Below are 27,340 nucleotides of genomic sequence, written 5' to 3'. Positions count from 1 at the left end.
AATGGCTGTCCCCCAAGTGTTTGTTTAATTGAAAAAGGCACAATGTGTGGACATGTTATTTCTGATTGAAAAGGACAGGGCCCTGTGTGCAAATACATGTAGCTTCTAACACACCTAAGCGAGCCACACTGCAAGCCTGACTGATAATCTTAAACCGGCTGTTCCTCAAATTCTTAACACAATCAAGAGTGTTTAGTAAGTGTTGTCCAATAGTAGAATCAGAGCTAATGTTGGACATTATGCTCTGAGTTCTGAAGAATGGGCTGGTTGGGTACTGTTGGTACCCTGCCTGTTGTGAACAGCCAAAGTGACTTGCTGAGAGTGGACCTGCGTGAGAAGAGCAGTGACAGTGGGAGATAAAAACCAGTAGCAAAGAGGGAGGCCAAGCTTATGGAGAGCAGACCTGCATGAGAAGGCCAGCGGTGGAGAGAGATAAAAACCAATGGCAAAGAGCCCCTTCGACCTATTTCTACCTGTTAGAGCCGAAGTGTGACATCGCAGGAAAACAGGTAGGTGATTGGTAGGTCTCTCTTCCATGAATCTTCTGATTGGCCAAGCGGTTCAAATCATGGCACATTATCACAGCTGAAGAGTACAGTTAAGATATTCGCTTTTAAAATACTTAACATCCAAATTAATTAATTAAATAGAATAGAGGTGGCTGGGCAGGCGATGTATGTGGATGCTGGTGGACACCAGTGCAATCCACGGTGACCACATCTGCAGCAAGTGTTGGCTGCTCGATGAACTTTGGCTCAGAGCTGATGAGCTGGAGTCCGAGCTGTGGACACTGTGACACATCAAGGAGGGGGAGAGTTACCTGGACACTGTGTTTCAGAAGACAGTCACACCCCTTAGATTAATTACATCAAATTTAGACCATTGTCAGGGACAGGAGAGTGTGACTGTGAGTGAGGCAGGTGTGGGAATCCAGGATTTAGCTTTGCAGTAGCCTCAGCCAGTGCCCTTGTCAAATAGGTACGAGGTTCTTTCTCCTGGTGTGGACGAGGGCACAGACTTCAGGGAGGATGAACGAACTTACCACAGCACCACGGTACAGAGCACCATTCAAGTAGGAGAGAAATGAGAAATGTAGTGGTAATAGGGGATAGTATAGTTAGGGGAATAGATACTGTTCTCTGCAGCAAAGACAGAGAGTCCGAAGGCTGTGTTGCCTACCTAGTGCCAAGGATAAGGATATCTCTTCTGGGCTGGAAAGGAACTGGGAGTGGGAGGGGATGGATCCAGTTGTCATGGTCCATGTAGTCACCGATGACATTGGTAGGACAGGGAAAAGGTTCTGCTGGGGGACTATGAGCAGCTTGGGGCTAAATTAAAAAGCAGAACCACAATGATAATGATCTCCAGATTACTATCTGAGCCACTTGCAAATTGGCATAGAGTAAATAAGATTAGAGAGGTAAATGCATGGCTCAAAGATTGGTGTGTGAAAAATGGGTTCCAATTCAGGAGGCACTGGCACCAGTACTGGGGAAGGAGAGAGCTGTTCCTTTGGGATAGGCTTCATTTGAACCATGCTGGGACCAGTGTCCTGGAGAAGCATATAACTAGTGTTGTAGATAGGACTGTAAACTAATTAGTGTGGGGGAGGGTTCAATTGATTGAAAATCAAAAATAAATGAGAGAGCAGAGGTGCAGGGTAGTGAAGAGGTGAATGGTAATCAAGGTATGACAGGGAGGAGCAGAAAATATAAGCTGAAGAATGCAGCAGAAATTAGAATCAGAATGAGTAATAATGGTAAAAGAGCAAAGCTGAAGGCTCTTTACCAGAATGCACAAAGCATTTGTAACAAGATAGATGAGTTGATGACACAAATAGAAATAAACGAATATGACTTGATAGCTATTACAGAGATGTAGTTACAGGGTGACCAAGACTGGGAACTCAATACTCAAGGGTATTCGACATTTCTGAAAAATAGGCAAAAAGGAAAAGGAGATGGGGTGGCTTTGTTACTGAAGGAAGTTATCAGTATGGTGATGAGTAGCGATATAAGTGCAATAGATCGTGATGTGGAATCACTTTGGGCGGAAATAAGGGGCTGAATTTTCTGGCTGACGTGCGGGTGGTGGAGCTCACACATCAGCGCTTAAAATGTTACGTGCTGACATCGCGTGAGCGTCCCGGCGCCAGCTTGCAGCATCACGATATTTAGATTTGCGGGCAGCTATGCAGCGTGATGCATGCCCGCCATTAATTAAAGGCCTTGTTAAGGCCCTTAACTTGGCAATTGACGCTGATTTTGAGGGGCCTGTGTGAACATCGGCTCGGCGCACGGGCACAACGGGCAGGCGGGTAAGCGATTTTTTAACATCCACTGGCGGGATGAGGTTTCATTTCGGCTTTAAAAAAGTTTAATAAAGTTTTTGTGCACTTTACTAACATGTCCCATCTCGTGTGACGTTTTCACATGAGGGGGACATGTTAATGATTTTTAAAATTTTCTTATTTTTAAACTTTGACAGCCTTTCAGCGATCTCCCTGAGGCAGCACTTAGCCTCAGGGAGATGTGCACTGTTTTGTGCATGTGCGGGAAAGAGCGCACTCTTGCAGTTGGGATTTGACCCCCTCCTGCCCGCACAGGGAGTGCAGTGCTTCCCGTCGGGCATCACGCTGGGCAGGCCTTAATTGGTCGGGCCCACCTGCCCGTCAAAGTCGAAATTCAGCCCAAGGAATAGCAAGGGGAAGACGTTACGGGTGGGATTTGTCAAAAGGTCCCGAAGAGTTGCCTCACTGTTGGACAAAATATAAATCGGGAAATAATGGAGGTACGTAAGGAGGGCACTACAATTTTCATGGGTGATTTTAATCTGCATATTGACTGGACAAATCAGGTTGGCAGGGGTAACAAGGAATACAAATTTGTAGAGTGCATCAGGGATTGTTTCTTAGAGCAATATGTTGCAGAACCAATCAGGGAACAGGTTATTTTGGATCAAGAAATGCGTAATGGAGTGGGATTAATACGAGATATTGTGGTTAAGGATCCTCTAGGGGGTAGTGATCACAACATGGTAGAATTTCAAATTCAATTTGAGGGCGAGCAGGTCGGGTCACAAACCAGTGTCCTCAACTTAAATGTGGGCAAGTACAGAGGTTTGAAGAAAGGGTTGTCTAAAGTGGGCTGGGAAAATAGACTAAGGGGAAGGTCAGTGGATGAGCAGTGGCAGACACTTAAGCAGATATTTCATAACACTCAGCAAAAATTTATATCGGTCAAAAAGAAGGACTCAATGAGAAGGATGAACCACCCGCGGTTAACAAAAGGTGGTCAAGGAGAATATCTAATCAAAAACTAAGACATATAAAGTGGTGAAAACTAGTGGTAGGCCAGAGGATTGGGATTTTTTTAGGAACCAGCAGCGGATGACTGAAAAACTAATTAGGATGGAGAAAATTGATTATGAAAGTAAATTGACAAGAAATATAAAAACAAACAGCAAGAGCTTCTACAGGTTTATAAAAAGAAAGAGAGTGGCTAAAGTGAGTGCAGGACCTTTGGAGGATGTGGCTGGAGAATTGATAATGGGGAACAGGGAAATAGCAGATAATTTAGACCAATATTTTGCATCGGTCTTTGCAATGGAGGACACTATAAACATCCCAAAGATATCAGATAAGCAAGGAACTAATGGGAGAAAAGATCTTGTAACAGTTTCTATCACGAGGGGCAACGTGTTTGACAACCTAAAGGCAGACAAGTCACCAGGACCTGATAGCCTGCATCTAAGAGTTTTAAAGGAAGTGGCTGCAGAGATAGTGGAGACATTGGTCGAAATATTCCAGAACTCACTGCATTCCGGGAGGGTCCCAGAGGATTGTAAAACCCCTAATGTGATACTCCTGTTCAAGAAGAGAGGGAGACAAAAAAACAGGAAACTATAGGCCAGTCAGCCTAACATCTGTCATTGGGAAAATGCTAGAGTCCATTATTAAGGAAGAAATAGCAGGACATTTAGAGAAGCTTAACGCAATCAAACAGAGTCAACATGGTTTTCTAGAGTTTTTAGATGATGCAACAAGCAGAGTTGAGAAAGGGGAACTGGTAGATGCAGCGTATTTGGATTTCCAGAAGGCATTCAATAAGGTGCCACATAAAAGTTTACTGCACAAGATAGGAGCTCACAGTATTGGGGGTAATGTATTAGCATGGATTGAGGAGATTACTTGATGCACAGAAGACAGAGTGTCAGGATTAATAGGTCCTATTCAGGTTGGAAAGACATAACTAGTGGACTGTCACAAGGATCAGCCCTAGGGCCTCAATTATTTACTATCTATATTAATGACTTGGAGAAGGGGGCAGAGTGTAACGTATCCAAATGTGCTGACAATACAGAAATAGGTGAAAGGACATGTTGTGATGAGTACAGAGGATTCTGCAAGGGGACATAGATAGATTGAGTGAGTAGGAAAAAACTTAGCAGATGGAGTTTAATGTAGGAAAGTGCAAGGTCATGCATTTCGGTAGGAAGAATCAAAAGACAGACTATTATTTAAATAGAGAGAGACTCCAAAAAAAAGTGCAGCACCGAGGGATTTGGGTGTTCTTGTGCATGAAACACAAAAAGCATGCAGTTGCAGCAAGTAATTAAGAAGGCAAATGGAATTTTGGCCTGTATTGCTAGGGGGTTGGAGTTTGAAGATAGGGAAGTTTGTTACAACTGTACAGGGTGTGGGTGAAGCTGCACCTGAAGTACTGTGTACACTTTTTGTCCCAGTATTTAAGAAAGGATATACTGGCATTGGAGGCAGTTCAAAAGAGATTCAATTGGCTGATTCCTGGGATAAAGAGGTTGACTTATCAAGAACAGCTGTACAGGTTAGGCATTTATTCATCAGAGTTTACAAGAATGAGGGGTGATCTTATTGAAATGTACAAGATTCTCAACGAGCAAGTTGAGGAAAAGGAGCTTGTTTGACTGCTCCATTTCAAAGTTGAATTTGAATGCAGGATGGAACCCATTAATGTGTGTAAGGAAATTCTTACATGTATTAAAATATAGCAAACGTTTCTTCCACATATCGGAAATATGCAAGTGGTAGGAGATTAGTTGTTATTCCATTGAAGATACACTTCTCGTGGAAACTATCAAAGATGTTTGTGAGAGTTGGGACTAGAGGGGATGCCATGTCAACACCATCTATTTGGGCATACATGGTGTTGCTACAATTGATCTCAACTGCACAAGTTGCTGAGTTCATAAGTTCAATGAATACAGATTCAGACAATGGTGGCACGTTTAGATTGCCATGATATAGGGATGTGGTGCAAATGTCGATTGCTTCCTTGAGCGACACATTGGTGAGTAGGCTAACAATGTCAAATGAGCCCTTGGGTACAGAATTGCTAGCGATATGCAAGTCCTGTATGGTCTTTGCAAAGATGAAGGATTCCTTCATTGTGTATGTGGAAAACCTGCTCAGAGTTGGTTGTAACAACTTGTTCAACCATTTGAACAATTCATGTCGTGCAGAAACAGTTATAGATAAGAAAGGGCATAAAGGGCCATCACTTTTGTGTGTCTTGGGTAGCCCATACAAACAGAGATGCATGAACCTTGAGGGCGAATCATATCAATCTGATGGTATCAGATAGCTTGTTACTCTTACACAAACAAGTCCAACAGATGTTTTGTAACTTGTTTGGGAGCAGTGCTGTCAATCAGGTTTGGCAACAGGCCCAATGGATGTGAATTTGGACCCGTCATTAAGAACAGTGTGCAGTTTGTTGATGTAGTCACACTTGTTAAGGTTGACTATACCAGTCCCTTTATCAAGCTTACAGATTTTTATGTCTGGCTTTGGCCTTGGGGCCTCACAATGCTACCAGATGTTTGCTCTGCATGTGAAAATCTGCCAAGTCATTGTTTATCCCACAATATGCATGAGTTAGATCAGCTAGGAGCGTTTTCAATAACTTAGCATCTTTAGTACATGCTGGTTTGTGGCAGGATAGCTGAGAATAGAGGAGTTCAGACTCAGCAAATACCCCTTCCTGTTTGATATGGGATAAGGGCACACTAAAATTGAAACCATGAGTGAGAGCAAATTGTTCACTTGCAGAAAGTACATGGTCAGAGAGAGTTACTCCATGTTTGGTCGTGTCATTAATTGCATTGCCAATCTGCTTCTGCTTAAATGAGTTTACAGTATGGGGCGTGTTTCAAGTGGGTATTGTTTATAGCAAAAACAGAATTACCTGGAAAAACTCAGCAGGTCTGGCAGCATCGGCGGAGAAGAAAAGAGTTGACGTTTCGAGTACTCATGACCCTTCCACAGAACTGATTGTTTATATTTAATTGTTACACTTGTTTATAGTGCAGTTATCAATTGAGGCAATAAAACAGTACAAATGGATCAATACGAAAGATGAAAGAAATTTGCACACCTCAAGCCCAGGGCAGTGTAGGGCATGGCATAAATTGGTAACCTTATTAGCAACCTGTTCAATCTCATCCTATATCAATTCTGTCTCATTCGTGGGACTGTGTCTCACTTTAGCATTATCAACATGCTTGGAAATGAACACAGGCACAGCCTTGGGTCCAAATTCACTCTCAGGGAAGTTCGATAGATAGCTTACATGTTCTTAACTTGACGGAGTCCACTTGCAGACCAATCAGCACTCACCTTCCATGCAGTATCAATTGTTGTTCCCTTTGAGATTTGGTATTGTTGTGCATCTGTCCTGATGAGTGCAAGATGAAGAGCTTTGACAGCATGTCTCTTTTTTCAGCAATACTCAGAATTTTGTTCTGCATTTATTAGCTTTTAGGTGCAGTTGTGTATAGTTCTTACAATAATGCACAGGGCCTTTGTATTTATTGGTTTCAACTGCTTAGATCATCAGTCTTATGATGAGCTACTGCTTGGGAGATGTAATTGCATTCCTTACACAATTGCACCAAAGGCTATATTAAATACAGAAATTAAAATAATTATTAGAACTCGGAATGAAGTGGCTCAAGGTTGATCAAACTGACCTTGAAGCTCAAAGCAACCTCTTCATCAGATTAATGAAAGGAAGCAGTCCGGGAAATTGGAGACGTTGTCACAATGAAGCAAGCAAGGTGTAAATGGTGGAGTGCAAATAACTGATTCATAAGTTACACAATTTTCATTAAATCTGTCGTATTACAGTAAGCTGCAAATCAGCTATTTTAACTGCTTTCATACTTAATGCTTTACACGTTGGGAATAAAAGTAGCACAACCACCCCCCCAAAAAAATAAATGCATCTTACTGAATGGCACATTGACCTTTGATGTCATCTACACTGTATTTATGATGTTTCATATTATCGGACTAAGTCCACTAAATACCATCAGGAGAAAGTTTTAGTCTGGGCCTGGCACCTTTCTGATGTAAAGGCTGAAGGCTGGCAGAGTATGGATTTCAAAGGAAATCAAAGAATACCCTAAAATGTTTTACCAATATATTAAGGGCAGTGAGTTTAACTAAGGAAGAGGTAGGGCCTATCAGGGGTGTACATGGTAGCTGGTGGGTTGATGTAGCAGCTGTGGGCAGGATTCTCAATGAGTACTTAGTCTCTGTCTGTACCAAGGAGAGGGATGATGCAGACATTCAAGTTAAAGAGGAGGAGTGTGAAATGTTAGATAGAATAAGCATAGTGAGAGAGGAAGTACCGGAGGGACTGGCATCCTTTAATGTGGATAAATCACTAGGGCTGGATGGATTGTAACCCAGGCTGTTGAAATAATGGATGCTCTGAGGCCCATTTTTCAATCCTCACTAGATACAGGTGCGGTCCCACAGGACTGGAGGTCTGCAAACATTGTACTATTATTTTAAAAAGGTGCTAGGGATAGGTCAGAAAATTATAGGCTGGTCAGTCTGACTTCAGTGGTGCGCAAATTATTGGGAACAATTCTGAGAGAAGGATAAACCATCACTTGGAAAGTCACAGATTGATCAGGGATAGTCAGCATGGATTTGTTAGGGGAAGATTGTACCGAACAAACTTAATAGAGTTTTTTAGGAAGTTAATTGATTGATTGATGATGAGGGTAATGCATTGGATGTTGTCTACATGGATTTCAGTGAGGCATTTGCCAAAGTTTCACATGGCAGACTGTTCAGGAAAGTGAGATCGATTGGGATACAGGGGAAGATTGGATCAAAAATCACAGAATCACAGAATTGTTACATTGTGGAAGGAGGCCATTCAGTCCATCATTTCTATGCTGGCTCTCTGAGCATTTTAACTTAGTGCCAATCTCCTGCCTTTTCCTCATAACCCTGCACATTGTTTCTATTTAAATAATCATCCAATGCCCTCTTGAAAGCCTCAATCGAACCTGACTCCACCACACTTCCAGGCAGTGTATTCTAAACCCTAACTATTCGCTGTGTGAGAAAGTTTTTTCTCACCTCGCATTTGCTTCTTTTGCAAAACACTTTAAAACTGTGCCTCCTGGTTCTCGATCTGTTTAAGAGCGGGATCAGTTTCTCCCTATCTACTCTGTCCAGACCCCTCATAATTTTGAAAACTTCTATCAAGTCCCCTCTTAGCCTTCTCCTCTTCAAGGAAAACAGCCACAACTTCTCCAATCTTCCCTCATAACTGAAGTGTCTCATCCCTGGAACCATTCTTGCAAACCTCTTCGGGACTCTATCCAATACCTACACATCCTTCCTATAGTGCGGCGCCCAGAAATGTACACAATACTCCAGCTGAGGCCTAATCAGTGTCTTATATAAGTTCATCATAACTTCCCTGCTCTTGTACTCAATGCCCCTATTAATGAAGCTTAGACTCTTTGCTTTAGTAACAGCTGTCCCTACCTGTCCTGCCACCTTTAATGACTTATGTACATGTATACCCAGGTCTCTGTACTCCTGCACACCCTTTAGAATAATATATTTTACTTTATACTGTCGTTCCATCTTCTTGTACAGAAGTGCATCACCTCACATTTCTTCGCGTTGATGTCATCTGCCACCTATCTGTCCACTCCACCAATGTGTCAATGTCCTTTGGAAGTTTTACGTGGTCCTCCTCACCGTTTACAATTCTCCCAAGTTTTGTGTCATCCATAAACTTTGAAATTGGCCCATGCACAGCAGGATCTACATCATTTATACACATCAAGCAAAGCAAGAGTCCCAATACCCACCCCTATGGGACTCCACTACAAACCTTCTTCCAGCCCAAAAAATACCCATTAACCATTACTGTCTGTTTCCTATCCCTCAGCCAATTTTGTATACATGCTCCTTCTGTTCCTTTCTACCTGAATAATTGTTTCTAGAAGTTTCCCCACCATCAAAGTTAAATGGACAGGTTTGTAATGGCAGCACAGGCCTTTAAAGCTTTTTTGAACAAGGGCGCATTGTTTGCAATTCTCCAGTCCTCCAGCACCTCCCCCAACTCCAGGGAGCAGTGAAAGATTATAACCAGTGCAATATTGGCTCAGTGACAGGAAACAAAGTGTAATGGTCGATGGATGTTTTTTGCGATTGGAAAGCGGTTTCCAGTGGCGTTCCACAGGGCTCAGTGTTGGGGCCCTTGCTGTTTGTTGTATATATTAATAATTTAGACTTAAATGTGGGAGGAATGATTGGGAAATTTGTAGAAGACACAAAAATAGGCCGGGTAATTGATAGTGAAGAGGATAACTGTCAGCTCCAGAATGATATCAATAGTTTGGTTGAGTGAGCAGAGAGTTGGCAAATGGAATTCAATCTGGAAAAGTGCGTGGTGATGTATTTGAGGAGGACAAACAAAGCAAAGGAATACTCAGTAAATGGGAAGTTATTGAGAGGGGTTGAGGAAGTGAGAGACCTTGGAGTGCATGTCCACAGGTCCTTGTAGGTGTCAGGACAGGTGGATAAGGTGGTCAAGAAAGCATTTGGAATGCTTTCCTTTATTGGGCGAGGTATTGAAAACAAAAGTCGGGATGTAATGATGGAACTGTATAAAATACTGATTCAGCCGCAGCTGGATTTTTGTGTACAGTTCTGGGCACCACATTATGGGAAGGACATAATTGCTCTGGAGACAGCACAGAGGGGATTTACAAGAGTGTTGTCCAGGACTTGAAAATTGCAGCTATGTGGATAGGCTAGGGTGGTTTTCCTTAGAACAGAGGGGGCTAAGGGGTGACCTAATTGAAGTGTGAAAAATCATGAGGGCCTAGATAGAGTAGACAGGAAAGACTTGTTTCCCCTAGCCGAGGGGTGAATTACCAGGGGTCATAGATTTAAGGCGATTGGTAGAAGGACTACAGGGGACATGAGGGAAAACTTGCGGAATTCACTGCCTAAGGTGGTGTCTGAGGCTGAAATACTCAAGTCATTTAAAAGGTACCTGGACCTGCATCTGAAGTGCTGTAACCTGCAGGCTATAGAAAGTGGAATTAAAAAAAGTGGCTAGTTCTTTTTTTTTGGCCAGCAGAGACACGATGGGCTGAATGGCCTCTTTCTGCACCGTACCTTTTCCATGATCCTACGATTCAGATGGTGCCAGGAAATTACGATGGGGGCGCCAAAAGCAGGTTTTTGCAGGTCTGTTATACCAATGGCAAGGTGTGAGGGGATAATCTCAGTCCATGTTTTTCTAATGGAATACCATCCAGTCTGTCGCCTGAAGCTATGGGTAGATGTTACATTAGGCCCAGTTATGGCCAGAGAATCACTTGCAATGGCTTCTCTTCTTGTTCCCACACCGTTAGCTCCAGTGACCCCCAAGGTTCTATTCTTCACACTCTCCTATTTAACATCCATGCGCTGCCGCTCAGCAGCATCATTTGAAAGGATAATATCCAGTTCTACATGTACACTAACACCCAGCTCTACCTCACCACCACCTCTCTCAACCTGCACTGTCTCTAAACTGGCTCTCTTTCTGACATCCATTGCTGGATTAGCAGTAATTTCCTCCAAATAAATATTGGGAAGACCGAATGCTGAACTGTTTGATTTCCCATGAATTTCAATCCCTAGCAACTGACTACATTTCTCTTCCTGGCAACTGTCTGAGGTTGAACCAGAATATTCACAAATTTGTGTCGTATTTGACCCCGAGATGACCTTCTAAACCCATTTCTGCATCATTAATAAGACCTTCTATTGCAACCTCCATTACATTGTCTCATGTTCCTCTACCTCAGCTTAACTGCTGCTGGAATGCTTATTTTGCATTTGCTACCTCAAGATCTGACTATTCTAACAAAGGCCTGGTGACCTCCCATCGCACCCTCTGTAAACTTGAGGTCAACAAAGCTCCTGCTTCCCAATTCCATTCACCACCCCCCACACCCCACCCCCACCACCACCACTGTGCTATCTAACCTACATTAGCACCTGGTTAAATATGCCTTAAATTCAAAATTCTCATTCTTGTTTTCAAATCCATCCATAGCCACGCCCCATCCCTCCTCTGTAATCTCCTCTGGCCCCCCCCAAGATTCCGATATTTCTGGACTCGTCCAATTCTGGTGCTTGGGGTCTCCGATTTTAATTGCTCCAACATTGGTGGTTATACCAACTGCTGAGTTCTAAACCTCACTACTTCTCTACATCTCTTTCCTCCTTTAAGACATTCCTTAAAACCCTCCCTCTTTGACCAAATTCATCTGTTCTAATATCCCCTATGTGTCTCAGGGTCAAATAATGTTTGCTAACGGTCCTGTGAAGTGTCTTGGAACTTTTAAAAAAAATATTCATTCATGGGATGTGGGCATTACTGGCCAGGCCAACGTTTATTGCCCAACCCTAATTGTCCTTGAGTAGGTGGTGGTGAGCTGGCTTCTTGAACTGCTGCAGTCCCTGTGGTGTAGCTACACCCACAGTGCTGTTAGAGAGGGATTTCCAGGATTTTGACCCAGCGACAGTGAAGGAACGACGATATATTTCCAAGTCAGGATGGTGAGTACTTTGGAGAGGAATGTCCAGGTGTTGATGTCCCCATGCACCTGCTGCCCTTTTACTATATCATAAAGGTGCTATATAAATGACAATTGTTGTAGTTGCAGTTGTTGAGAGCAAGCAGAAATTTCATGATGGACCTTTTAAAGGTTATAAGGTTCAAGAGGAAGCAGGTATTTGCTTCTGTAGTGGTTCAATTACGTTCCAGAGACAGCCTTATAGCACTCCAGATGCAGAACTGGTCTGCTCTGGACTCCTCTGTTTCACGTGGAGTGGTATATCATCATTGTAGCTTGGGGCAAGACTTTTGGCAATCTCCACAGGTATTTGGGAGTCCTGCTGTATTCCACTGGATCAAGCCTCCTGGAATTTCTAGCCAATGGGTTTTAAATCCTGTTTATTCAAAATTTTTATCTTTATGCATCGATCTGTTCAATCATTTCAGGTGTGAGATAAAGACATGAAATCATTTTTAATAAAAACAGGAAATGCCGGAGAATTTCAGCAGGTTAGGCAGCACCAGTGGCGAGAAAAACAGAGTTAACATTTCAGGTTAACGATCTGTTGAAAGATAAGCCCCTCTCCTGCATAGTTAAGCTGCCTATTGACACTAGCTGATGAGAGGTACTGAACAGTACCTCAGTTTCGATGAACTGAATCCTAAGAGTCATTAGCCTCAATATTTTGTGGCTGTTTGCCTGTTCTTCTAATATTGTTATACATTAATATTCCCTGAAGTAACTTCGGGGTCTTTATTTTTTTAAAAAAAGTGTTTACAGATGTAGAAAATATATTTGAAATACTGATCATGGCTAATGTGCAATTCTCAACCTAGCTTTGGGATAGTTCAAGTCAAATATGAATCCAAACAGACCAACAGCAATCCATGGGGATGACCAAAGCTAACAATCTATCTCACTGGTCACCAATAAGAACATAGGAACATAAGAAATAGGAACAGGAGTAGACCATTCGGCCCCTCGAATGGATGATCTTCTTGTGTTTCGTTTTCCACATTTCCATCTAACCCTGATAATAATATCGCCATTCCAGCGAATTCCAGGTCAGTGACTCCAATTATATTTTCTCCAGATGAGAGCTCATGATCCAGTGTCCAAGCCGCCCTGCTGAGCAACTTAGGGCCTTATTACAGTGTAAAAATGCGCCAAAAAAACTTTAATATGTAAAAACTGTAAAAAGACAATGAAGGGAAGTGTCGCCAAGGGGAAAAGGGAATTCTAGAGTGTTAGAATATAGCAACACTGAAACGGATCCTACTCAGGCCATCACATTTGTGTCAGAGATGGAAAAGGGTCAGTCACAAGGGGACATATGTTCAAGGTGAGGGGCAGGAGGTTTAGTGGGGATGTGAGGAAAAACCTTTTTACCCAGAGGGTGATGACGGTCTGGAATGCACTGACTGGGAGGGTGGTGGAGGTGGGTTGCCTCACATCCTTTAAAAAGTACCTGGATGAGCACTTGGCACGTCATAACATTTAAGGCTATGGGCCAAGTGCTGGTAAATGGGGTTAGGTAGGTAGGTCAGGTGTTTCTCACGTGTCGGTGCAGACTCGATGGGCCGAAGGGCCTCTCCCACACTGTGTGATTCTGTGATGCTGTGAAATATGTAACAAAGTAATCGCCCCAGTCACTTATCAATGCATCAAGTCAATGATTACATATTCCTTCAATTATTTCAAACAAGTAGTTTTAAAAAAAATTTTGATCATTGGAAATGTTCACAAATTCCATATATACAGGAACAATAATATTTTGATATTTCCAGCTTGGTTGGCATATGTAGCACTGCACAAAAAGCGAGACTATTCAGTGAGGCTCTGGGTATACTATTATCTTTGCAGCAGTGTGAAGCAGTTCTGATTACATACCAAGGCAAAAATAGGATATAGCTTAGGAGTCAGGTCAGTGGTCTGACTCGTGAGTCCACTAAAGTAAAAGTTGTGAAAAAAACTCCAGCAGACTCTTTCACATCAATTAGGCTTCACAACTAGGTCTAGCATCCAAATGCAAAGGCACATTTTAAAAATGCTCACACAGTTAGTTAGGACTTTCGAAACTTATTTTCGACTCTTTTTAATATCAGGTGAGAAATGCTTCTGCCACCTGTGCACTCATGACTTTAAAAATTAACCACTTGGGAGTGGAGATCATCAGACGGTGACAGTTCAGTGGAAAGTTGAGATGGCAGTGTAGCTCAGTAGAGCGCTGCAGGGATTACTAACCGCAGCTTGGATTAACTTTCAACTGCAAACCTACAAATTAATATCTTCTCAAGCCTGGTATGAATTTCCTTAAAAGGGGAGCCGCTCAAAAGGGTAGATCAGCGCAAGGTTTATGGCTCCATTAATTAATGCAAACGTTGATTTATGTGTATAATCTTTTGGACTAGCTAAGTTGGCAAAACCCCCTCGACTATGAAGTTTATTTTTACTTGTGTCTACTATGCATTTTGTTCTTTTGCCAGTTTGCTATAATTAATTGTTTTTGCTATAAAATACACTATTAATAAAGTTGAGTGTAATGTTTATATATTAGTTATGAACAACTGCTCTCGGTAATTAAGCCTTTTGGGAGTTGGTGAATGCTTCAACTGTATTGAAATTTTTGGAATTTTCTTCCTTTTCAGAATTACTGTGGGGCTTGTACAGACTTAAAATACGAACATCTGCAGTGTGAAATTCATTCAGGCTATGCTAAAGTGCATAAATACAAAAAGTCTGTCCTTTTTATAATGCACACAATTTTTGTTGTACTCAAATCCTGCTAATTAATAACTTATGAAAATATATGTGGAAATACTACCAGCTTAAATATGGAGATATATTCACCACGATAATACCAAGGAATTGGAACCAGGTAGCTACTAGAATGTGATGGAACATAAACCTAGACACACTTTGCTCTATGGGAGATGCTGGATATGCAGCAAACAATCCATTTAGATGGGGATGATATGGTCTTTCTCTGATGCACCTTTACTGATGGCTGGAGAGACCAACCCTTGAGAGGCAGGTTCTGCCTCAGCGCTACACCGAAAGATGCCAAATGATGTTGTGGGTTGCTTTGATGGCACTGGCACCTGTCGCCAAGCTGCTGTAACCACTGGACCACAGGAGGTGTCACCAATTCCCCCCTTTCACCAGCTAGTGACCCTGAGGTGTGATAATCTAAGCTTAGGGTCTTCATGTCACACTTGCAAGCAAGCAACTGTAAGGCATTGAATAATACCAACTGAGACATTGGGCTGAATAATATGGGGGATGGGGGGGGAGGTTGGGGGTGGTGGTGGTTGAAGGCGTGGGGGGGTGGTTGGCAGTGGAGGGTGGACAGCTTTCCCACACCTCTCCCCCCAAAGCAAAGTCAACATGGATCCAACTCGCTCCATGCCGCCCCGCCCCGCAGCCATAACGCACTGTGGGTGGGCTAAAGGGGTTGCGGGGGGGGGGGCAAGTGGGACTTCTGCTCTGGCTGGGGAGGAAGTCCCGTCTTCTGGAGCTGTCAGCCAATCCGGTGGCCTACAAGTGACTCCAGACTCACAGCATTGTGATGGGCTTCTGAGGTGGCCTAGCAAGCCATTCAGTTCACGGACAGTTAGGGATGGACAACAAATGTTGGCCTTGCCAGTGATGCCCACATCCCCATGACGGAATTTTTTAAAAAAATGGCATAATTTAATTACTTAAAACTTCAGAAAAAAAATAGGGATTCATATTTATCGATTCAGACATAAAGTCCTGTTAGTGAAGTATGCCAATTTTTGTACTGCAGCATGATTTGAAAGTAGGATGTTAGTACAAAATGTTATGTGGAAAGCAAGAGTATTTCAACAAACCTCATTATTAGTACAAAGAGGAAGCCAAACTTAATCTCAAAGCTTTTGATGGCTGCATTAACATTTCTATTCATGTTATGGATTCAGATCTTAGATTGTTTATTGTCGAATAATAAAGTCACATTTTAGCACCCGCAATTCCATTTTAATTGCTCCAGATAAAGCTTCATGTAACTATGACTGAGGGTAGATGTTGAATGAATTATGTCAGAAAAATTCCCTTTTAAATTCTTTCTTTGAGTATTCCGGTGAAACAGCTTTCAGAAACACCTAATTTCCTACTTTCCAACTAAGATTCTAATTTATATGTTCTGATCTTTCTTTATTACCTTTTAATATAATTCTCTCATGCCCACTTTGGTGTGAGAGGATTAATATTTTTACTGCAACTATCTTTGTCCTCGATTTTATTATGTACTTTTGCGATTAATATTTATATCCTACAAATATCCATGTTTTCAATTTCATTCTGAAGTATTGGATTAAGTATTGCACATGTACATTTGAAAGGAATCTAGGAAAGAGATAACAGAGGCACTATTATGCATACTTAATAATTCATTGCAAAAAGCTAGAAGGCCAGTGGAAAGCTAACATTATACATATACTTAAGAAGGGAGATAAACATGTTTAAGAAACTATAGTCCTGTAGGATTACTATCAGTGGTGGGAAAGGCAATTGAATACTTAATAAAGGAGAATATAGAAAAAACATCTAGACCCCAAAAAATACAATAATGGGAGGGGAGGTGGTGGTGGTATTGTCACTGGGCTAGTATTCCAGGAACTCAGGGTAATGCTCTGGGGACCAGGATTCGAATCCCACCATGGCAGATGGTGAAATGTGAGTTCAATAAAAATCTGGAATTACAGGTCAGATGTTGACTGTGCAAACCATTGCTGATTGTTGCAAAAACCCATCTAATGCCCCTTCCTTTAGGGAAGGAAATCTGGCCTCTTAAATGTCCCCAGAACCAGGCAATAAATGCTGGCCTGGCCTGCAATGCCTACAACTAATAACAGTCAACATAGATTTAAAAGGGGGAAATCTTGCTTGAATCAACCTTAGACAATGGTGATGCAGTAGATGTAATATATTTAGATTGTTATCATGTGACAGGCTAATGAAAAATGAGAGTTATCGGCTAAAAGAGGGTGGAATTGCCACAGATTTACACTAAGTCCGGTAGTGGAAAACAGCATTTTACCAGCTGTATCATCTCACACTCGCCGCATTAATTATGCATTCCAAGGGAAACATACCATTTCCATGGCTGTGAGCCCTCATTCACCCACTGAGCCATCGCTGTGCCACTTCATCATGCCGGGCACCATATTTAAAGTACAGTCAGTGCTTCCAGAATGTGACTGCTGCATGGGAAGACAGGATGTCCCCGAAAGGCAAAAAGCCTGCGGACCCCAGGCTCAATGACGCACCCCCCCAAGCAGCTTTTGGTCACAGTGGAGGCCTACCCCACAGGAGGGGCAGCAAAATCACCAATCCGGCTTGGGAGGCAGTGGCAGGGTTGGTCAGCGCCAACCTCATGTCGCAAGAGGATGAATGATCTCCTTTGTTCCACTCGGGTAAGGCACTCATCTCATCACTCTCAACGCTTACACTCACAAACCCATTACACATCCCACGGGGGTGAACTACCAGTTCACTACTGGTTCAAGGGACATCACCATTCATTCTTTCACACACACACCTTCATTGTCCTCATCCCGTCCATGGGACCACTCACCACCTACAAACGCCAGGCATGCTTATCATCTGGCCTGGCATGTATCCTGCTTCCACTCTCTCCATCTTTATTCATACAGGCACACATGATGGAGAGGTCACAGACCGGTGGAGGAATGCCTGAAATCAAGATCCTCACAGGCTTTGAAGACAGAGCCATTCAGCTGGCCAGTGAGAAACTGGACCGGTCCTGTGCTGACACTGAGGTTGGTGCTGCTCCAGCACGTGAGGATCCATCAGCCGAACATCCATCAGACAACCATGCCGTGAGAGATGTGTCCTGTTTCACAGACCATTGCCATGCACTAATTATCTCCCCTTACTTTTGCAGGCACATCTGCCAAACAGCCGACGGAGTCCATGAGCCAGGAAGTTCAGAAGAGGAATTTGGTGAAACCCTCCCTGAAGACCCATCACTGTGCTCACCCACACCTACCACCAGTGCAGAGATACACAGCTTGGTGGGACCTAGCTTTAGAGTAGCCTCAGGATCACAATCTGGTGAGCATATCACACTGTCTGATCCACAGCAGGCAGAGGCAGGGACTGCCCAAGTGTCCGGCACTCTGAGAACTGCTGGAGACCAGAAATCTGCTGAGTCCGAGTCAGGTGACGAGCCTCTGGACTCGGTCATGTCACAGTTGCTGGAGCTACAAAGACAAACTCGGGAGCATCAGGAAGGGATGTCCTCTGCACTCCTCAGATCGCAAGGCATGATGGAGGAGTCTGTCTGCCTTCACTCCGAGGTGATAGCGCCAGCATGCCAATGCCAATGCACCGAGGTCAACAATGGTAGGATGGCGTCTGCTATGAAGACCTTGGTCCAAGATTCCACTGCTGCACAGGCTGAACTCCATTGCTGTCGCCATAGTTAGCCTCCAACTGTGTGTACATGAGAGGGGTGTGGGGCAGCTCGATCTCACTCCAGCTTCCCCTTCTCCTCAAGGAGTCAGCCTGGGGCTCTCAAGCACCCATGGGGAGGAGGATCAGCTATGTGTACCCCCTGGGGCCATCCATCCAGGTGACTCTGGAGTGTCCACCACGTCCGAATCCCCTCTTCCTGTGACCTCAGCAGCTCCAGCTCCACAGACCAAGGAGGGTGACACTTCCACACAGCAGGACCCCGAAAGAAGGCCGGGGCCCTCCGGGTCTCGGCCCTCCAGAGGAAGCTCGCAAAGATCATCACAGACAGGGTATAGCAGTCAGCAGGCTGCCTCCAGCTCCACTGTGGATGACCGGGGAGCACCAAGACATAGTGACAGTGACAGGAAAGTTGAGAAGATGCAGTTGCACAGCCCAGGCACGGGTGTTAATCACTTGTACATAGTGTTCACCATTTTCAATATAAACTCCCAAGAATGTCTTCCTGTCTCTTGCTCCTTGTTCTGATGAGCAGTGTTCATGTCACTCAGATGTGAAACCTTTCTGCACAAGATAAAGGCAGGTGTCTCAGTCCAGGGCCTCTTCCCTGTGTCTGTGCAGCCTTCAGACCAAAGTGATGGTCCAGCCTCACACTCCCTGGACACATTACTGATGCCTGCACCCCAACAGTGTTTGTCATTGCTGCCAGAATGTAGTGGGCAGACATCACAGTGTTCCCTCATTCTCTCTGTGTGCTCTCAGCACCTTTAAGGTGGGGCTGGCCCCCATCTCTTCAGCATCTGTGACCAGTGATGCTGTGCTCCTGAAGGGGTCAGATGCTGGAGGCAGACAAAGGATCAGATGCTTTAAAAGATTCACAGCTGCTGACTTTGATCACAGAGCGCAAGCGAGCTGCCCTCGGCCAGACAGGAGTCAGACATTCTCAGAGCCTATGTGGCGATCTATGGAGTGTCCTCAATGCATGTCATCATCATCCTCTTACAATCAACTATTAGGGCCTTCGCTGACAGGAGCATTCTCACAGACAGTATGTGCACTGCCATAAGCCAGACTTGAGTCAAACGTACATTGATGTAATGTGAGGATCTATGGGGGTCACCTCACTGCAGGTCGTCACCATCCTCCACAAACCTAGAAGCTATGAGGGTCTCACGAGCACCCCTGCCTCGCCTGGCCACTGTGAAGGCCTTACCTTCATCATCGTTGCCTTCAAGGGCCCCCTCACCCTCATCACCATCAACGTCCACCTCATCGGAGGAAACCTCCAGCTTCTACATCTCCCCCTCAGCCAGCTCCTCTCCCCATTGCAGCGCCAGGTTGTAAAGGGCGCAGCAGACAATGGCAATGTGTGACACCCTCTGCGGACTGTATTGCAGGGCTCCCCCAGATCAGTCCAGACACCGGAACCTTATTTTCAGCATCCCGATGGTCTGCTCCACCAAGTTGCGAGTTGCAGCATGAGCCTCATTATATCCTCGCTCTGCTGCAGTCTGAGGCTGTCATCAGCCACCGCCTCTGTGGGTAGCCCTTGTCCCCGAGGAGCCAACCCTGCAGCTTCTGTGGACCCTGGAAGACATCAAGGATCTGTGAGTGACTGAGGATGTAGGAGTTGTGGACACTCCCTGGAAACTGTGTGCAGATCTGCAGGCTGCATTTGTGGTGGTCGCACACCAGCTGCACATTCAGTGAATGGAAGCTCTTGCAGTTGACAAAGTTGTGTGGCCTCATGGAGATGGCATCTGTGACCTCATTGATGTATTTGTGGGTGGAGGTTTATGACATCCCACAGAGGTCACCTGTGAAGCCCTGAAAGGAGCCACTGGTATAGAAATTGAGCGCCACAGTCACTTTCACAGCCTCTGGCAGTGCATGCCCTCCATGTCCCTGTGGTGCCAAATCCTGCAGTAACTGGCAGATATAACTGAGCAGTTCCCTGGACGTGGTTCTTGGTCATCTGCAGGAATGAAAGGTGGCCTGTATAGTTCCTGGGTCCAGCTAGGCACTGACCAGCAACGGCTCCCTGTGGCTCTTCAGCAACATGTGCTGGAGCCCCAACTGCCTCTTCTTCCTGAGGGTGCTGCTCCTCCCTCTGCGCAGCCAGAATCTTTTGTTGCTCTCTTCTCTCTCGTCTCTGCTCTCTGTAAGCCATGAGGCATACAGCCGTTCACCAGTCTCCATAATCCTGATGCACTCCTCCCGCAGGATGAAAGACAGAGATGCGTGGGTTAGCATGGGTATGCTAATAACCTCTCTTGGTTAAACTCGAAGGCCCCTTAACACATCCTGGAGAGTGCTGGCCACCACTTGAATGTCCAGAGTTTAGTGTACTGTATGGCAGCTCAAAACCCCATCCATCTCTGCCCCACTCCACTGACTGATTGGTGGCAGCTTTGCGCATTGGATTGCACTCTGTACTTTCAGCTCAGGCACAGGCATTCTCCTAACCCGCACTGCAAGGCTGCACTGTTAACCTGAACAATGGGGGGGGGGGAGAATGGTCCACTGGAATGTTGACGTTGCAAGAGGCTGTGAGCACCTCCACCAGTGACTGTTCCATGGCCAGGAGATTGTACAATGTGCCCAGTTGTTCAACTGTCCTGCCGTCCACTAAAATGCTCATTAGTTTGCAGTCTGTGCTCAAGGGCAGAAAAGCTCTGGAGCACTTGGTGGTACTTTCATGCCTCTGCATTGCTCGAGTGGGCAGATAAACTAGAGACCCGACTCCACGCATGTCAATGTGGCTGCATTTGAACTGTCTCAGCTGCAGAGGAATGGTCACTTTATACAAGGTGTCTCTAATGTGTGGCCAGTTCCCTTCCTCAGTCCCGCATGTGCTTGTGCACTACCTTCAACTGCAGGGCAGCCCTTACCCCCATCCCCTTCGCAACCTGCCTCAACCTTGAGTTCCAATGAGCGACCTGGGTGAGCGTTGTGTAACATTACTGTGCACTCACCTCCAAGTTCCACTCAACGTACAGCCCACCTAGTGCATGCCTTATATATGCTGTTGTGAAACACATTGGCATGAGTGGGCGGACGATCCAGTGGTGGGCTGGCTTTATAATGATATGCTTGTACTACAATGAGGTTCCCAGTGTCCAATGGTGGGGAGAGTGGCCTGCCATTGATGGGCAGAGCGAACGATCGCAAATTGGCTTCGCGATGTCAAGAAACTGATTTCTGGCCTTCTCGCCATATTGTCCACTCACCCTGCCGAGAACATCCAGCACCAGTGGGCAAGGAAACCTCCACCCAGATAGTGGGGAGTAGGGGTAAAGGGTCGCTGTCCACAGGTATTGACCGGGGAGTGGAGTTCCAAAAGGATCAATGCTGGACTATACATATTAATAATTTACAGTTTAGAATCAAAAAACACAACTTCTTAATTAGTGGACACCAAATTGTGGAGAAAGTGGATAATCAATACTAGAGAGGATAACGACAAATTAAAATAGGACAGTAATAAACTTGCTGAATGGTCATATTATTGGCAAATGAATTTGAACACAGGTAATCATGAGATTTACATTTGGTAAGAAAAATAATGAGGTCACACATTACTTGGAACATAAGATTCTAAATACGGCTGGAGAGTAAATGGGTCTAGGAGTACAAATACACATATCACTTAAAACAATGATATAGGCTAATTAGACCATTATAAAAAGCAATTGGAGCACTAGGGTTTGTTTCTGGAAGGCTAGAATTGAAAGTTAGAGAACTTTTACTAAAGTTGCATCAAAGCTTAGTTAGACCACACTGAGAGTACAATTCTGCTCACCATAATATATAAAGAATAACGAAGAAGTATGGGCATGTCATAGTTCACTCAGTGAGGCAAAATTGCTTTCGCAACAGGCACTTTTTACATGTGTTGTAATCTGGAACTATGGATAGTGGTGGTTGAGGGTCCAATGATTTTTCCAACGATCAAGAATCTCTCCTGCTTATACCTGCTATTATTGGCATGTATTGGAAGGATTTACAAACTGTTACTCAATGTGAACATAACTTTCTTAGCTATCAAACCCTGGAGTGGGACTTGAACCCAGAGACTCTGACTTCTAGACAGGGACACTACCCACTGTACCACAAGATGACATAGGTGCATTGGCAAGGGTGCAAAAGAGGTTAACAAGAACGATAACAGAACTGCAAGTCTATACTTAGCAGGAAAGGTTGAACGGGCTGAATATCCTTTCTCTTTAAAAGTGAATGTTGAAGGGTAACTGATGTATGGAAGATTTGGAGACAGTGGGCACAGAGGCTGGAATTTTCCAACCCCTCATGCCGGCAGGATCTTCCGGTCCTGCCGATGTGAACCGAGGTTCCAATGGCTCGCCGGCCTCACCGCGGGGGTGGGGGAGGGGAGACGGGGGGGCTTCCCCCCACGGGGGGTCTCACCACGGGAGGGGGCTGGAAGATTCCAGCTTGATAGAATGTTTTCACTTGTTGAGAAGAGCACAGCTGGAGGCCATCATTATAACCAAAATCAAATAAGGAATTCAGAAGAAACGCCTTTATCCAGAGTGATGAGAATATGGAACTTGCTACCAGGGAGAATAGTTGAGGTGAACGATGTGATACATTTGAGAGGAAGCTGGTAAAGCATGGGGAGGTGGTGGTATACTGGTATTGTCACTAATTGAGTAACCCAGAGACCTAATGTAATGCTCCCGGAACGCAGGTTTGAATTCCACCATAGCAGTTGGTGAAAGTTGAATTCAATAAAAAACGTGGAATTAAAGGTCTGATGATGACCATGAAACCAATGTTGATTGTCATAAAAACCCATCTGGTTCACCATTGCACTTTAAGGAGGGCAATCTACTAGCCTACATGTGACTCCAGATCCACAGTAATGTGGTTGACTGTGAAATGGCCTAGCAAGCCACCCAAGTTCTCAAGGGTAAGTAAGGATGGGCAATAAATGCTGGCCTTGCCAGCGATACCACCATCCCATGAATGAATAAAGGAAAAGATAAAACAGATGAGCGAGAAGGGAATAGATTGTTATGCTGATAGAGTAAGATGAGGAGGGGTTGGAAGAGTCACAAATGGAACATACATGCTAACATGGACTAGCTGGGCTGAATGGCCTGTTTCTTTTCTCAATCTTGATCATCGCAATGTGAGGCCTTTTTGTTAACTCTTTCTTGGGGTGTGGGTGCATTGGCTAGGCCAGCATTTATTGCCCATCTCATTTGATTTGATTGCTTATAATCAGAACCAAAACATCAGTAGTTCTTCAATAATAGCCATCATCTGCAGCAAGCATTTGGCAAGCACTTGGAATACTAATTGTGCAAAAAGTCCTTTCGGACATAAAGTGGTGTCTTTCAGGTAACGTTTCATTTCTATTTGTTTGCCTGCATTTTCCACTCATATATTGAGGAACTTGGAGAATGTGTTGTCACAAGGGGAAAGCAGCTGAACCATCATCCTTACAGACACTTCTAACACCCTTCAAAAGAACTATTACAATGAAAAATGAGTTTAGCCTGTGACCTAAATACATGAACTGGGTTGTCTTTTATCAGCACCGTTGGAAGATGTCTGATGATGGTTACGTACCTGAAACATTCTAACCTGTCCTTTAATCTTATAGATACTCACTGCCCTGCTGCATTTTTCCAACTGTTTTCTGTTGTTGTTTAAGATTTTCAGCATCTGAGTCCTTTTTGTATGTCGTTGCCATCTATGTAATCATGTAACCTTCAAATCTATGTTAGACACAATGGCTCTTTGTCCATTGCTTTCCCTAGCTAATGTCATTGTGCCATTTACTCTGTGCAAGTGTAGATGGGCAGTAAATGTGGTCTTTCCAGCATTGCTGACCTTCCACAGGGATTCAATGGGTCAAATGGCCTCTTTCTGTGGTCTATGATTAGTTGTGGACCATCATGTGTGACACTATGTTTTGGCTAATTATTGCTTACAGCCTAAACCATTATAAAAAGCAAAAACTAGTGCCTTAGCATCAATTACAGGTCCAGAATGATAATGATTTTGATTGGAATTGGAAAAAACGTAATAGCTTTCAGTTCACAATCAGGAGACACTTTGTCTCCATTAAAGTGTCAGAAGCCACTGTCAGTTGTTGTCTATCCATTTAACAGAATCTCAAGTCATGGCTGTGAAATAATGGAAACATGGCCATGTGGAGTTGTCCTTCTCACAGATAGTTAAAAATCGTTAGATCTCTCCGAGATTCTTCTGACATCACGTGCTCAAGGGTTTTGTTTTGATTTACATCAGTAACTAAAAATACAGCTTTCATTTTGTAGCCATTGTCATCACTGCAGATCATCAGAGAACATTGATCAGTTAGACAGTCCAGGAAATAAATTACTAATGTGTAATTTATTAAGGAATGGAATTTGCTTTCATTTTTCAGAAATAATGGTTCACCATTATCCAGCTACACAGTATATGAGAAATAAATAACATTTCCTTTCTTGAAGCCAGAGCTGATTTATCATATCCAGCTACTCAGTATTCATGAGAAGTAAATATTGTGTTGAATACAGTATTTTAATTTGAATAATGGACAGCTAGGGAATGAGAAAGAACGTCGCTTCTGTTATCTCTTCAATAAGACATTGTGATCATATACTCACTCAGAATAATTTTGACTTTGTGTGATAATGTAAACCAGGTGATAGCGAATCAATAGCCCGTTTTACATCTCTCACGACTTTTATTTCTGTTGATGTCGAGGGCTCAGTTTTACACCATGTGTCTCAATATTTTACCAATGGTTTCCAACAGTTTTCTAAAGTACAGTAAGCAAGATACCTTGGTGTGTAAATACACTTTAGGGAGATCATTAATAAAGTAACAGTAATGACCCTAAGACATGAGATACTGAACAAAATAATGTTTAATCAGGGAATATATCTCTGAATGCATTCCCTTGGTATCTTGTTGTCCAGATGCAAATTAAATGACTGTATAATTCTGTCAGATCGACCACAGATTTTCAGTCTAGATATATTTGGGATCGTGCAACCTGAGTCGATTGCATTCATATCTTTATTAGGTAGTCTAACAACTTGAGTGCACAATTTATTCTCCAACTTCTAGGTGAAATGACTGATGCTGTCTGATACTTTCCACGTTCTCTGTCAAACTTTATTGGGAAATATTACGGATGTCATAAACCAGAGGAAATTATGTTGTATTTAGGGGTAGTTATATGTTGCCTGTTAAAGGGTTGCAATGCTCCAGTCATTTGGCATCAATCTGATCTAAACAAGTTGCTTTAATTGGTGAAAACAATTCTTATTTTACAAAGTTTGATATGACCAGAGAAATTGGACCATAATGCATATCTTCTCAGATCATATGGTTGCAATGCAAGACCAGGCCATTATATAGTGGAGATTCGGGACATATTATATAACCCTGGTATTAATATTATTCTAATATGAAAGAATATTTGGTGCTGATTTTTACTCAGCTATTTCTGACTTGCATTGTCAATTAGAAGCGACAATTTTCATTTTTTTACCATCTGGCAGTAGCAGTGCCGAATTAGAACACAAGTACTGATTTCCTGCTGATCGTTTATCCACTCTGATCTTCAGGCAGACTTCGACTTTGCCGGGTTAATGCTTCTGCCAGGACAGGCGGGTGCCTAATGAACCGATGTCAATTGGGGGCCATCAGTGTCTTTTTCATCTCTGCCGACAGCACTGCCATTAGTTCTTCATCACTCCCATAAACCATGGGGATACAAGTTGGGAAGCAGCCCATGGCACTAATATCTTAGAATGAGTATGGTACAGAAGGAGACCATTCAGCTCAATGTGCCTAGTGCTTTAAATCCTCATCCGCTCTTGGGTAAAATGTATGAAAAGATAGGGAGACATTTTGCTTGTTTAAATACAGGGATTTTTTCTACTTCATTGATATCGAAGTAGGTATCAATATCTACTTGTTATTGTAGATAACAATTACATGTAAGTGTAGAGGAGAGGCACATGCATCATGCAAGCGTGAATGTAGACTGATGTTACTGATAAGCTCTGTGGCTGCCTGGAAGGAGTCGGAGGGATAGATGTTCAGGGCCACAGTGACCTTGACTACATTAAATATGAACATAGAAATTAGGAGCAGGAGTAGGCCATTTGACCCCTTGAGCCTGCTCCGCCATTCATTAACAGCTTCTGAACTCTGGAAGGGATCCTGACAACATGCTACTTTCTTCTTGGAGCTATCCTGACAATTTTACTCTGGCAAGAGGAGGACAAGCAAGAGCAACAGTGGCCTGCAAGAGGAAGAAGCAAGGAGAGCTGCAGGAAGACTCAATGGAAAGAGGCGTGTTCGCAGTAAGATGCTCTCCAACAGGATTTATGGACCCAGGAGAAATGGTTGTCCAAGGAGTCTTTCCCTCTCAATGGAACCTGAGGCAAAGTTACATCAACTCCAGCAAGAGAACAACCAATTCAATGCCCCACAGAGAAATAACCTGAATGTTTCCCTTCTGGAAGACTCGGGGACACAGTTAAGAATAAGGGGCCTCACATTTAAGACAGAGGACAGAGATGAGGAGAATTTTCTTCTCTCAGAGGTTCATAAACCTGTGGAACTCTCTTCTGCAGAGAGCGGCGGAGGCAAGGTCATTAAATATTTTTAAGGCTGTATAAGATAGATTCTTGTTTGACAAAGGAGTCAAAGGGTATAGGGGGTAGGAAGGAAAATGGCGTTGAGGCCACAATCACATTGGTAATGATCTTAATGAATGGCGGAGCAGGCTCAAGGGGTCGAATGGCCTACTCCTGCTCCTAATATGTATGTTCATATTTATTGTAGTCAAGGTCACTGTGGCCCTGAACATCTATCCCTCCGACTCCTTCCAGGCAGCCACAGAGCTTATCAGTGACATCAGTCTACATTCACGCTTGCATGATGCATGTGCCTCTCCTCGACATGTAATTCTTTA

The sequence above is a fragment of the Carcharodon carcharias genome, chromosome 10, assembly GCF_017639515.1.
Source record: "Carcharodon carcharias isolate sCarCar2 chromosome 10, sCarCar2.pri, whole genome shotgun sequence".
NCBI lineage: Eukaryota > Metazoa > Chordata > Chondrichthyes > Lamniformes > Lamnidae > Carcharodon > Carcharodon carcharias.
This window is presented reverse-complemented; position numbering follows the sequence as displayed.